Source organism: Acomys minous, assembly GCF_964271855.1.
Source record: "Acomys minous genome assembly, chromosome: 12".
In the NCBI taxonomy this organism is placed as follows: Eukaryota; Metazoa; Chordata; class Mammalia; order Rodentia; family Muridae; genus Acomys; species Acomys minous.
This window is the reverse complement of record NC_140493.1, coordinates 28,300,927-28,313,775: the sequence shown is the minus strand read 5'-3', so window position 1 is coordinate 28,313,775 and position 12,849 is coordinate 28,300,927. Positions and strand designations below refer to the sequence as shown.

General features: G+C 37.5%; 2 protein-coding genes across 7 annotated transcripts in view; one reads left to right on the top strand and one right to left on the bottom strand.

Annotated features, from left to right (window-relative positions):
* The window catches only part of SYBU (syntabulin), a 106,498-nt gene that overhangs the window by 8,951 nt on the left and 84,698 nt on the right, over positions 1–12,849 (top strand). The window lies entirely within an intron of this gene.
* The window catches only part of LOC311609705 (nonsense-mediated mRNA decay factor SMG5-like), a 111,605-nt gene that overhangs the window by 89,271 nt on the left and 9,485 nt on the right, over positions 1–12,849 (bottom strand). For all 6 annotated transcript variants that reach the window (XM_084803005.1, XM_084803006.1, XM_084803000.1 and 3 more), the window contains exon 2: positions 7,769–7,848. The gene's annotated coding sequence lies outside the window, so the exon portion shown is untranslated. The remainder of the gene's footprint in view (positions 1–7,768; positions 7,849–12,849) is intronic.

The following is a 12,849-nucleotide window of genomic DNA, read 5'->3' as shown; positions in this document are numbered from 1 at the left end:
TGATGCCTCAGCAGGTACCCAAAATTCTCTACAATGTTGGCGCAACATCTTCAGCCTTCTGGCTCAATATATCTGACAGACATATTTGTGAGGCAGGAACTATTGAGGACTTGCTTACCGTGTCTTGGCAGAGTTTGCCTGTCGACTCTGCCTGCATCCAAGCTTGGCCATTTTTAGGCAGAATTCTGTCTGTGGTAGAAATGGCATTTTTCCCAGTGGCTTGTTTGCCACATTTGAAGCCATCCCCATAAGGAGGTTCTTTGAGGCTCCTCATCTTCTCTGAGGTAGGCTGAGTGTTGCCAGAAGTTAACCTGTCTCATTGTAAATGAATCTTTAAAATAATTTTTTTTAATCCTTAAATGCCATATTCTGCATGTCTCAGGTTTTCAAAGACCTTATCTAACTAAAATAAACTCAAAAGTAACAATATTTTCTTTTTAAAATATATTTTATTAATTTATTCATATTACATCTCAATTGCTATCCCATCCCTTGTATCCTCCCATTCCTCCCTCCATCCCATTTTCCCCTTACTCCCTTCCCCTATGACTGTGACTTGGGGGGACCTCTTCCCCCTGCATATGTTCATAGGGTATCAAGTTTCTTCTTGGTAACCTGCTATCCTTCCTCTGAGTGCCACCAGGCCTCCGAATCCAGGGGACGTGGTCAAATATGGGGCACCAGAGTTCATGTGAAAGTCAGACCTCACTCTCCACTCAACTGTGAAGAATGTCCTGCCCATTGGGTAGATCTGGGTAGGGGTTCAAAGTTTACTGCATTTATTGTCCTTGGCTGGTGCCATAGTTTGAGCACCCTTGGGCCTAGATCCACCTGTCATAATGTTCTTCTTGTAGGTTTCTAGGACCCTCTGGATCCTTCTATTTCCCCATTCTCCCATGCTTCTCTCACCTAGAGTCCCAATAGAATGTCCTCCCCTCTGTCCCACTTTCCTGGTAACTGAAGACATTCATGGGACCTGCCCCTTGGGCTAGTGTCCAGATATAAGTGAGTATATACCATTTGACTCTTTCTGCTTTTGGGTTAACTCACTCATTATGATCATTTCTAGTTCAATCCATTTGTCCACAAATTTCAGGAATTCCTTGTTTTTAATAGCTGAGAAGTATTCCATAGTGTAAATGTACCACAGTTTCTTTATCCATTCTTCTACTGAGGGACACTTACGCTGTTTCCATGTTCTGGCTATTATGAATAAGGCTACTATGAACATGGTTGAGCATATGTCCTTGTTGTGTGCTGGAACATCTTCTGCGTATATTCTAAGGAGTGGAATATCCGGGTCTTGAGGAAGCCCTATTCCCAATTTTCTGATATAGCGCCAGATAGATTTCCAAAGTGGGTGTACTAGTTTGCATTCCCAACAGCAATGAAGGAGTGTTCCTCTCTCTCCACATCCTCGCCAGCATGTGGTGTCACTTGAATTTTTGAACTTTGCCATTCTGATGGGTGTAAGATGGAATCTCAGAGTTGTTTTGATTTGCATTTCCCTGATGACTAAGGAGGTTGAGCATTTCTTTAAGTGTTTCTCAGCCATTCAATATTCCTCTGTTGAGAATTCTCTGTTTAGTTCTGAGCCCCATTTCTCAATTGGGTTATTTGGTTTGGTGGTGTTTAATTTCTTGAGTTCTTTATATATTTTGGATATTAGACCTTTGTCAGATGTAGAGTTGGTGAAGATCTCTTCCCAGTCTGTAGGCTGTCGCTTCGTTCTGTTGACAGTGTCTTCTGCCTTACAGAAGCTTCTCAGACTCATGAGGTCCCATTTATTAATTGTTGACCTTAATGCCTGGGCCGTTGGTGTTCTGCTCCGGAAGTTGTCTCCTGTGCCAATGTGTTCCAGGCTCTTCCCACTTTTTCTTCTAACTGACTTAGTGTCTCTAGTTTTATGTTGAGGTCTTTGATCCACTTGGATTTGAGTTTTGGGCATGGTGACAAATATGGGTCTAATTGCATTTTAACAATATTTTCTTTAAGGAGTACTAGGGGAAAGGAATCTGTAGACAAGTTATACTAAGCATGTAAAAGTCTTACCCCTTATAAACTAGCACTCTGACATCCAGTTACGGAACTCAAAATTGAAGCAATAACTAAAGTAACTACTGATAAAAGTACTGTGTGCACTAGGGGTACCTCATTTTCCTCATTGCAAAAGGCAAAAGACAATCTAATTATCCTTGGTGAAATTGTGATGATGCTATATATTCAATGAAGTGGTTGATATGTTTTTCATGTACTTAGTTGTCCTGTATGTGAATAAATATCCACAGAAACTTGTCACATATATGTATGTATATATGTATGTATGTATGTATATATGTATGTTTATGTACATATATACATACACATATATAAAATGTGTGTGCGTATGTGTGTGTGATATGATAGCTCCATCACTTTCTCTAAAAGGGTTTTCCTGGTCATTGACCAGTATATTTTGTTGACTAATTACCACATATAAAGAGAGGAAAAAGAATATTAGTCATATGAGCACTGAGAAAGGAACCTAAGAAAAGTACTTTGAAGCCGAAAAGTTTGAGATCAGATATTAATAACTTGCTAAAATATATTATGTTTACATATAAATATTATATGGATAGCTATTTTGTTTCAGGTTCTTTTTTTTTTTTTTTTTCATTTCATGGTGCTAACTTTTTCACAGCATTTTTCCATTATGTTGTCTTTTATATGTATTTCACTGTCCTTAGAAACTGTTTTCCTGACTGCTTTTACACATGTCATTGACAAATTTTGCTGGCCAAGGAGAAAAAAAATGATAGAAAATTTCAAAAATTCATTCTTGGCTTTCTTAATGCACACTTAAAGTAAACAAAAATACAATGCCTGTGATATGTGCCTCTTATAAATGAAACCAATAACAATGTGACAACAAATCTGTCTGGATTTACATCCATCATGTGGCTTGTTTTGCTAAAATACAAAGGAGGAATCATCTCCTGGGCCTAACTTGCCTAGGTACTCCAGCTGCAAGCTTTGTCAGAGAGCATAAGTGTTCTCCGAGCATGCAGAAATGAAAACTGCAAATTTAGCATTAGCATTCTACTAAGAGCAAGGAGGGAAGGCACTATAAATCAATACATCTCTCTCTGGTATCCAATTAGAGGGGAGACATGGCCAACTTGAATTCTTTAAAGCAAATCTCCATCCATTGCCCCAGAACTAAGACTTTTTTTTTATGAGACAGACTCTCACTATGTAGTCTCAGCTGGCCTAGAACTTTACTATGCAGAGCAGGCTAGCCTTGAACTCCCAGAGATCCACCTGCCTCTGCCATCCAAGTACTAAAATTAAAGGCATTCACCACCACACCTGGCAGGTAAAATAGTCATTTTTTAAAAAATAACTTCTCCTTTTTAATAGGTAAGTTTGCTTGCGATCATGAGTAAAAAAAATATTTGTTTTGATATGAGTTATTATATTATCAAAGATTTGTCATAATGTCATAAGTTTAAAGAAAATAGGGTAACTGGACATTGTTTTATAAAATGTTGCTGGTTTTTCAAAGTTTAGTTTTGAAGTTAAAAGAAAGTCTGGAGAAAATTGAAATTTTCAAGTGAGCATTTAAACAGTGAAGAACTTATACTGTCTCACTTTTCTCAAAAAAAAAAAAAAAAAAAAAAAAAAACAACGAATCATGGAACTTAACAATTTATTCCGAATTTTCATTAGAGTGGAAAGCAGCTTTGCTTCCATCAAACCACATAAAACTACATTCTGTCACCTTCGCTGTCATTATCCTTGATCTGACTGACAGGGCAGAGCTGCATGTAGTCATTTCCACACTCAGCAGATTGAAAGCAGCTGGGAATTGAGTTTCAGTAAGTGTCTACTCTGAATTTATTCCAGGTTATATGGTTTGCTATTGCAAGCTCTGTCTTAGAAAGTAACTGGGAACTAATTCCCAATTTAAAATCATTTATCCCAAGAGAAGTGTACTGCAGTAAGTTAGCTGTTTTGAAGGTATACAGGTGAACATTTCTGCAGCGCTCGAGAGTTTAGCCACGTTTTCCTTCTTCGGAATTAGCATAGTTCAGAATATATTTCTGTTCCTAACTGGAACTCTTGTACTGTATTTTTCTACTTAATTATCTAGTGTTTACATTTTGAAACTACTGAATGTGAATATAATAGTCTACTTTGGAACTTGTGGGAGACTCTTGTAGACAAAACTGAATTTAAACATGTTTACAGGTCCCAGGGCTACCTGGCATCAGGGAGACCCTAAGTTAAGCTCTAACAAAGAGGACAAGCTGTCGACCAATGCCCTCGGACCACTGTGTAGTAAGACTCATGTTTCCCAGACACCCAGAAATCTATTCTGAAATGATGGTGGTTACTCCTACTCAGTTAAGACATCTCTAATAACAGAAAGCCATCAAATGTTCTCTGTGCTCCATTCCTCATCTCCACCTGGTACCTCAACCTTATGAGTTACATGAATATAATAACAAACAATTGCAGCATGGTGTTCCTACTGTGGGAAATAAGCAAGAGCTGCACATGCGAATCAGTTAGAATCACAGTAGGCAGCAAATAGTTCTAGCCGTTAGCCAAGGTGCAGAGCCACCTACTGAGAAAGAATGCTTTTTCTCCACAATCTTAGGATTCCCTTGGAATTGCTTTTTCCCTGCTCCAAAATCAGGTACAGAAAATGCAGGTACGTCTTTACAGCAACGCAGTAAATGACATTTCAAGACTAACACACCAATCCCACTATATAGTACGGTAAGTAAAATGCACAGGAGTATGACTATATCTAGCCTCAAGAGTGTGACACAAGATGCCTTACCTGAGTGTTAATGGATTTGGAGTCAGATCTTAAAAAGCAAAATTATTTCCTTTCTTTTATAGGCTTAAAGGGTGTTAAATTTTATTTTTTCCAGATCGAAATATATTCTGTGTCTAAATATTAAAAGCAGTGTTTGAAAAACAAGCAAACAAAAAAAAGCCAGCATTTGAGTTATTCAGCAATATTGATCCTCCTGTCTCTGAGGCCCATCTCAGCCCGAAGTTTGCAAGACATCTAAGACAGTTTCCTCACACAGGAAAAAGACGAGGCTGGACTATGGCTTCAGGGTTCATAAAAGAATCCAACAGATGATGCCCATTCAAGGCTCTAAAAGGGTCCCTGACACTTATTTTAACACCTGTTCTTTAGCTTATTACTCTTAACATTAAAACATCTGCTAGCCTTAACAATGGGTATGAAAAAAACTTCTATGATTTTATTGGGTTTCTAAATAGTTGTTTAATCTGTGTTTTCATGTGTGTGATGGTGTCGTGTGGAACTTACATACCTACCTCTGGGCATCTGCTCTCTCCTAATATGTGAGTCCAGGGCTCGAACCCTTGGCATCAAGAGCCCTCACCCACTGAACCATGCCCCCCAGCCCTTTGTGTTGCTTTTAAGATGCAGATTAATTCAAAGCTTTGCTGAAACAACAAAGAGAAGCAAAAGTCCTTGATGTGGCGTCCCACAGATAGTCTTAATACTAGGACCCCAGATTCTAAGTGGCTCAACTACAGCTTATTAAATTCACAACAGACTTAAAATTATTTGCATTTGCTACAGTGTTTCCAATGATAACAGTCTAGCCCACGAGTGCTTAATTAATAATGCCAGTAAAAGTTTTCCTAAGGTGATAAATATGAGTCTAAGATGCATGTAGAAGTGGGAAGGAGGAAAAAAGATACTTCAAAATTCATTTTATCTGCTTTATTACTAATTTCTTATTCATTATCAAAATTGTACACATTATGGCAAAAACATAATTCAGTGAAAAATAAGGAAGATTTTCATTCTTAATCTTAAATTACATGCTACATTTTTACACCCATGTTATTATTTAATAAATATCTTCAAAAGAAGCTATGGCAGTAATGACTCTCAATTTTTGTAGAGGAGTGTACAGTCCTTATTTTTGTAAGTGAATATTTATAAAGTAACCAGAGAGTCTTCTGTGCACATCAACTATGTTATAGCCCTGAATCAGCTACGCATTCTTGCAAGAACCATAAACCCTATTTCACAAAAAAAATAAAAAAAATAAAAAAGGTGCTATAAACCCTACCAAAGTCGACTACTTCCATTTTATTTCATATTTTTACATTTTTAGAAGTTTATGAAACATGCAGAGCAAAACTCATCTGAAGTTTCTCCAATGCTGCCATCACACTTAAGTCATTTTAGGGAGAAACGCTGTAGGCCTAATTCATAGAGTGGAAAATTAAACTGTAGTGGACCTTAGAACCCTCTGGAGCATTCCTGTAAGAACGTGCCAAGGAAGGGCTCCTGCTAGCTTCAGTGAGCATCCTTCCACCCCACCCCCGACTGAAAAAGCACTTTGAGGTGGAGGTTGCATACACTGCTCAGAACACACCTCTGAATGAATGTCCATGTGTACATATTCCTTCTCCTTCTAATGGCGAGCATGAATAATGAATACGGGGCCTATGAAATAATGCACCTAGATAGCCTCCCTCTCTCTTTAGATTATACTGCTCCCATAAGAAGGAAGGCAGTGCTTCTAAAACCACAGCCTGAGATCACACATTGACATAAAATATTCATACCTTTTTTGTTTTAATTTTCATACCTTGTCGTGGCACTATAAATTGGGAAGAGCAAATAATTTTAACTATGAAATAGTCCTTCAGGCAGAACTTAACCTGTTTCACATGTAGTTTTGATGCTATTATTAATGTAGTATTATTGGTATGTTCATATACACATGTGTTGGCTATAGCCTGTAACTGAATAATAAAAGAGAAAGCTAGTCACCACATCGTAAGAAGAATACATTTGTGCTCTGCCCACAGTTGTATTAGTATCACGGATCTTTGTTTTACTTAAGCCTAGGTCTTTACCTTTAAACTAGTAACATCTGTGATGGTGATGACAAGCGTGCATCAGTTAATAAGGTTAAAGACCCCATATTGCACACACACAAATGGAATTCACACCTTAAATCCAGATCTAGGATGAGGGGGTCAGTTAATACTACTTGCACAAAGACAGTCATCATAAAACAACAGAGATTTATTTAATCTAACACATAAATGCCCAAATGGAAACTTGGAAGTCAATTAATGTATTCTTCCGTTTTAAATAACACCTGCCTAGTGTTTTCCTTGAATAAATAGGAGAAGAAAACTATAGAGAGGAAAGTGCCAACCAAAAGTGGCTTACACTGCAATGTATGGATCTACATTTCTCAACTTACATCCCAGACATTAAAACATACAGTGCTTGTGTAAAACTGATATGATATAAAATCAGAAAAAACAATAAGATGTTTCCCTATTAAAAATCCAATGCTTTGATATGCTTTATGCAACACTATAAATGCAATCTATTCAATCAGATTTTTTAGTTATTTATGCCAGACCCAATAAATATTTTCAATTTCATACATCAGTTGCTTTATAGAGCTAAATACATCATGGAAACAAGTTTGAATTCTGAAGTTTAGTAACATTTTTGTTCTGTTTCCAGTGTCTCTCCTTTTGTAGGCACATACATGTCTGCCATGTGGATAGACTGTAAGTCCATTCGTACTTAATATTTAGTGTAACTAAATAAATACATATATTTACTATTACTTATAAAATATAATAACAAAAGTCAAGAGAAAATTTAAATTATAAGCTCCCGAGATTAGGTTACCAGCTCAAACTTTTCCCCTATTGATCTTCTGTTGGACTACAGGTTTGGAAATAAAATACTTACCGTTCAGTGTTGCCTTGCCCCAGTCCGAATGGCAGCCATCTTGTAATCTTCTAAAACATATTCATCTCAAGCTGACTGGCCTGGAAGCGAAGGATATCAGTTTGCCATTTTTAAATTATATTGTGAAAATGAGGATTTTTTTTGCTTTTATTCTTGTTGTAAAACTATAGGGTGACACTCTCCTCAAAACCAAACCTTACCCTACCACGTTTACATACAGACGAACTTGCTCAAATTACACTATACTCTGGGGCTTGGGTTTTAGAGAAAGCATGGGAGGACAATGAAAATAATGATAATTTGGATAAAATATCTTAGAAAGTTCCTTAAATTACCCATTAAGTTCACCACAGTCGTGACACATCCTCAATTTCTTACCAGCCTAAGCTGGAAAGCTGCCACTACCAAAGTCTCTGGCTTTCTCTGCTTCCGTTTCCAGCTCCACGTCTCTCCCTAGCCTTCTTCCACCCTGAACAACTGCTTCCTGTTTTCTTCCTCCTCCATCTCCTCCTCTTCCTCCTCATTCTCTTCCTTCTCTCCCTTCCTCTTGACAAAATTCTGCTGCTTTGCCAAAAAGCCCGTTAGCCTCCTTGGATTCAAAAGGCCTATGGAATCAGGCCAGGTCTCACCCAGAGTCAGAAAAACTCCCAGAATGAACCTAAACTTTGGCGTTCAAGTGTAAGCATTGAACATTACTCTTACCAAAGACTCCATTTTCTACAAACAATTTCAACACCTGGGGCCTCCTTTTCCTTATCAGATGTAGGCTGTAACACTCATCTCAAGCAACACTGAAGTGCTCGATGGGCGAGCCATTTGTTTAGCTTGGCATAGTGTTTATCAGTAAATGACAGCTTTAATATCAGTACTTAGAATAATACTTCTTTAAGGCTTTTGTTAAAGCAAACAACCAGCGCTGAAGAAGTTTGATGAATTGCACACCTTTGAACTACATCAAGGAGAGTTTAAACAGTGTAACACACGGTCTCAGCCTCTGTGGTATGGATATTTGACTTTATGTTAAAATTGGCACACTCTTGTTTTGTTTTTTTGTTTTGTTTTGAGACAGGGTTTCTCTGTGTAGCCTTGACTGTCCTGGACTCACTTTGTAGACCAGGCTGGCCTCGAACTCACAGCGATCCGCCTGCCTCTGCCTCCCGAGTGCTGGGATTAAAGGCATGTGCCACCACACCCAGCCCAAAATTGGCACACTCTTACGCATACCAAATTCAGGAAAAGCAGACCCAGCCTAGCCTCTTCTGTGTTCTATTTTCCTTGCCCTATACTGCATTGGTCAACCTATTCTGCCATTCAAAGAAAACTTACAAGCAAAACGAATACAATACACATTTATTATCCTCTATGAATACTAATTTTTTTAACTATCAAACTGTTTCATCTAACAGAAAACAGATGTGCTAAAATGCTTTGTTTGAGCTCACTTTAAGGGAACAAAGAAAGAAATACAAAATTTGTTTAGCGATTTTGCTCATTCATCCTATTTTAGGGAGGTATAGAGGTTTGTGGTATTACTTAAGACACAAATTATCCCAATTTCTTCTAGTGCTTTCTGGTTGGCAGTAGTGACATGATCTTTGTACTTTAGTTAAGGGGTGCAGGTCATTGGGAATCAACTTCAGTAAGCTCCAAACACATATCCAAGAGCAGCTACATCCTCTCAGCCTCTGTCGTATGAGACAATGGATTTGATATGAAAGTTGAGATGCTCATATTTAAACCAATTCCAGATAAAATGAGGCATTCACCATTAAATAAAATGACTAGGTAAACAGAGGCCACTGGGATTAAGACGGCAGGGCAGAAGAGAAGGGATCCCCTATGGGGGCTATTGCGTTTCCTAAAGGCTGTAATTGCTTAGAAGAATGTAATGTCTCCAAAATTATCTAATTAGTTAACATGACGCTGTGTGTTAAAGAAAATGCTACATTTTAAATAACTAATTTTGAGCCTTGGCCCTCATTTGAAAAAAAAAAAGTCTCATTTCCCAGGAGACATTTGGTGATTTGGAAATATTTCTGACTTGGTCACTATTTAGCTGAGTTTGGGGGAAGTGCTTGCTAATGAGCAGAAGCTGGAAATTCTCCTGAACATCCTCCAACGTGGAGAAGAGCCTCACAGACAGGTATTGTTCAGCTCAGTGAGATTATCACACCGAGATTCAGGGCCTCGGAATGAAGGCGTGGAGTCTCAGAGGACGTGTCCTGTTACTGGACTTCTCACTTCCAATCCCCGTTCTGTCCCTGCAGTTGGCATAGTGCTCTCCACTTAGAAGCATGGCAGGAGTAGCCATCTTGTTTGTTTGTTTGTTTGTGGCAGGGTTTCTCTGTGTAGCATTGGCTGTCCTAGACTCACTTTGTAGACCAGGCTGGCCTCGAACTCACAGAGATCTGCCTGCTTCTCCATGCTCCTATTTACAGAGTGTGCTGTGGGCACTCGGTTTCCAGTGGGAGATTTAATGTGCTTTGGAAACGTAGCAAGAAATATGGGAGCTCTCAGTAAACAGAATTTGTGGAAAAGTTGAACAGCAGGCATCTTGCCTCTCCCCCAAATCCAAATGCCTTTAGTGGATCCAAAATTGGAGGAGGCGTGAATAAAACTACTTTGTACTTTAAAATAGATGTGTTCGGGGAGAATTGGTACAGTGCCTTCAGCACATGAAATTTTCACTGCTACATGGGCGCTGATTTAGAAATGTGATGAAGTGTGAAGAGATTGCACCAGCATGAGAAGTCAGTTATAATTTTTTAAAAATGAAAAATAGTTTCATGGAACATGTACATGGATACACGTCAGCTGACATAGGCTGAAGACTCTCTTTGTCACAAAGCCGGTGACTTTTCTTACCTTCTCAGATACATCAACAGAGAACTTTCCATTAATTTTCTTGCATTAATTAGATTATTTGGAGGGAGAATTGAGCCTGTCACTTTTAAACCAATCTTTCTCTTTTAAATCAATTTTATTCCTTCTCAAGTCTCTGACGGAGTTGAAGACCAGATAGTTTAGTTTTACAATTAAGCTTAGTTGTTTAGGAGTTAAGATGTTTTTAAGTCTAGATAGATGTTGTAAATTAATAACAATGAGATATGATAGATATTGATTTACATTCAGAATTTTAAGTGTACCAAGATAGAAAAGATAGTTTCTTCAAAGTTGCCAAATACAAATAGCCAAAACACTAAGAATATAACATTTATATAATTCTTGATTGTCTCATGGTTCTTCCTATAGTTTATTGTATATATGTATAATAATGTAAATGTATATGTAAATATAAAGAAAATTAATTTTTTAAATCCATGCCAAAATGGAAAAAAACATAGTGAAAAGTGGGCATTAAAAGTGCATTTTTAAATAAATAAACACGACATTCTGGAAAAAATAATAATCCAGTCAAAATAAGAAATACATATTCTTTTAAACCCACAAAACAGACTTCCAACCATTTAAAACCTTTGGTTGGGGGTAAAATCTATTAGAAAACTCTACAAATTAACCTTTGTAAATATTACTGCCAATACATGGAGTGTGCTGTCCAGTATAATGACATATGTCATGTGCTCACTGAGAACGTGACATGTGGCTCAACTCAACCGAATCCTGTTTTGAAGTATTGGCTCCCCAGAAACATTTATTGATTTTTTTAAAATATTGATTTCATGTTGAAATGAAATTTTTGAGTTAAGTTAAAATACATACTACAATTAATTTTTTTTTTACAATAGAGTACCTTTTTTTCTAGGCATGATACAAGACTGAATGTTAAGCAATACATTGGGAAGCAGTGTAAGATGCCATTAATCAGCAAACATCTTTCTTTAAATTAGGGCCATTGTACAAATAATTAATTTACTTAAATTTTCAAACTTTTTCTTTATTGTTGATATGTATGTGATTTACAGTGGCCAGAAAATACCATGATTAGCACTGTGCAAAATGAGTAATGGCCCATTGAATTAGCTCAAGTAATCATACTATGTTTTTATTAGTCTTATTAATAATAACCATGATACTATTTGGATACATATCATATGCTAATCACTTGGGTTTTTTTGCTATATCTAACGCTTTTTAAATTATGTGTGTGTGAGTGTGTGTGCATGCATGTGGAGCCCAGAGGAAAACTGTCATCCTCAGAAATAGTGTCTATCACCCCAAAAGAGCATCTCTCATTGGCCCAGAGCTCACCAATTAGCATATCTTAACCAGCCAGTGAGCCCAGGGAAATATATTCTCATTTGAGACATAGGAAGTAACTAGTGTGTACAGCAAGATATTAGATAACAGCTGTCAACCCTGGTTGGAGTCCTTGAGATAAGATATAATACTAACATATCTAACTGCACAGTTCAGAGAAAGTTTATTGCATGCTTATCTTTTTGGTGTAGGTAGTTAAAGAAACAAACGTTACACTAGCTTGCCACCTGTCCGCATAGCACCGATATAAATCATGTATTAAAGCTAAAAACACATTTTTTTTCTCTAAAATGTCTAGGGACTGTCTACTGTGGCTCATTCAGTACAATGCCTGGCATGCACTAAAAGCTCTGAGTTCGATTACCCATACTGCATAAACCAGGTATGACTGGGCGTAGCTGTGACCCTACCAGTTGGTAAGGTAGAGCCAGGAGGATCAGAAGTTAAAACTCATTCTCAACAACCTATCAAGTTTGCAGCCAGCCTGGACTACTGACGACATTCTCTGAAAATATGTAACTAAGACAATTTTCCTCCCAACCTAACCAGAATGCCTTCTTAACTTTCTAATGTGCAAACGACATGTAAGTTTGGGTTTTATTTTACACTTGGAATCAACATGGGAAAATAACTATACATTGTTTTTTATTAAAAATAAGCCAAGTCAAGTGATTTATGCCCAAATGTGTCTCAGAATTAGGTACATATAATGCAGTCACTTGCCAGTGATATTTGGATAATTGGCTATTTGGTGAAAAACATTATAAAACCCTTTTCTCTCCTCCCTACATTTATATCTCCGCACGGCAAATGTAGTTGGGATTTGATCAATAGCCATTTAAAAACAACAGACTTGAAAAATC